General features: G+C 41.8%; 1 long non-coding RNA gene across 1 annotated transcript in view; it reads right to left on the bottom strand.

The window, feature by feature from the left end:
• The window catches only part of LOC149750424 (uncharacterized), an 83105-nt gene that overhangs the window by 26599 nt on the left and 54587 nt on the right, over positions 1 to 1919 (bottom strand). The window lies entirely within an intron of this gene.

Below are 1919 nucleotides of genomic sequence, written 5' to 3'. Positions count from 1 at the left end.
CTGCAAAATAAATAAATAAAAATAATAAATGCACGAATAAAATGAGGGGGTTCCACTCCTACACTGTTGGTAGGAATGGAGAACAGTATGGAGGTACCTCAAAAAACTAAACATAAAATTACCATATGATCCAGTAATCCCACTCCTGGGCATATATCTGGATAAAACTATATTTCAAAAAGTTACATGCAGCACTAAAAAGATTCATAGCAGCACTATTCACAGTAGCCAAGACATGGAAACAACCTAAATGTCCATCGACAGATGAATGGATAAAGAAGATGTGGTATATATATACAATGGAATACTACTCGGCCATAAAGAAGAACAAAATAATGTCATTTGTGGCAACATGGATGGACCTAGGGATTATCATACTAAGTGAAGTAAGCCAGAAAGAGAAAGACAATACTATATAATATCATTTATATGTGTAATCTAAAATATGATACAAATGAACTTATCTACAAAACAGAAACAGACTCACAGATATACAGAACAGACTTGTGGTTGCCAAGGGGGAGGGCAGGTGGGGGAGGGATGGATTTGGAGTTTGGGATTAGCAGGTGCAAACTATTATATATAAAATGGAGGGCTTCCCTGGTGGCGCAGTGGATAAGAATCTGCCTGCCAATGCAGGGGACACGGGTTCGAGCCCTGGTCCGGGAAGATCCCACATGCCACGGAGCAACTAAGCCCGTGAGCCACAACTACTGAAGCCTGCGTGTCGCAACTACTGAAGCCCATGCGCCTAGAGCCCGCGCTCCGCAGCAAGAGAAGCCACCTCAATGAGAAGCCATGCACTGCAATGAAGAGCAGCCCCTGCTCAATGCAACTAGAGAAAGCCCGTGCGCAGCAACAAAGACCCAATGCAGCCAAAAATAAATAAAATAAATTTATTTAAAAAATTTAAAAAAATAAAATGGATAAACAACAAGGTCCTACTGTATAGCACACAGAACTATATTCAAGATCCTGTGATAAACCATAATGGAAAAGAGTATTAAAAAGAATGTATGTATATGTATAACTGAATCACTTTCCTGTACAGCAGAAATTAACACAACATTGTAAATCAACTATACCTCAGTTAAATAAATAAACAAACAAACAATAGGGTTCCAAACCATGCTGTAACCATAACGATAAAGAAAGCTCCCAGGTCTTCTTACAGCCAAGTCTATCCCATGGGTTGTCCTGTCTAATCTTCACAGCCACCTAGGAAATATAGCTTCTCCTGATTCTAGAGGTAAAGGGTGAGGATGACTCCACAAGGAAATTTGACCCAGATTTTCTGACTCAAAGTATCATAATACATCGCAGTATAATTGATGAATTCCTAGATTTATTACAAATCAAGATATAACTCACACAACATAAAAGTCACCATTTTAAAGTATACCATTCGATAGCTTTTGTAGATTCACTGTTGTGCGACCACCACCACTATCTCATCCCATGTGCCCGTGGCACCTGATGGACAGATGTGAAAGTCCTTCCCCAGGCCCATCTGTGGCCAAATGGGCCAATCAGCTCCTCCTCAGGTAGATGGTAGTGGGCAGACGCCAGAAGACACAAGAGAGGAGGCAGCAGCAGAAGCCTCGAGGAAGCAGAAGTTCTGAGGTACCCAGAAAAAGGGAAAGGCGTTGCCTGGTAACCATTTTGTCGGTGCAGAAGATCAGAGATGAACAGACTCCTGCAGCCAGAAAGCCAAGGGCTGACTCTCTGGAATTACATGAGCTCTCCAGTAATTTTTCACTTCCCCGGTGGTGTCCACTCCACCTAAAAAGAGCACGTCCTACTGCTTAGCTGGTATCTCTCTACCTATGGATATCTCATAAACGTCTTCAACTTGACTAAATACAAACTCAAATTCTCCATTTTTCTCCCCAAGGTCTGCTCCCTCCTCCTACCCCCTT

The sequence above is a fragment of the Delphinapterus leucas genome, chromosome 1, assembly GCF_059928025.1.
Source record: "Delphinapterus leucas isolate spDelLeu-1000000601 "Yukka" chromosome 1, BTC_Dleu_Yukka2, whole genome shotgun sequence".
NCBI lineage: Eukaryota > Metazoa > Chordata > Mammalia > Artiodactyla > Monodontidae > Delphinapterus > Delphinapterus leucas.
This window is presented reverse-complemented; position numbering and strand designations above follow the sequence as displayed.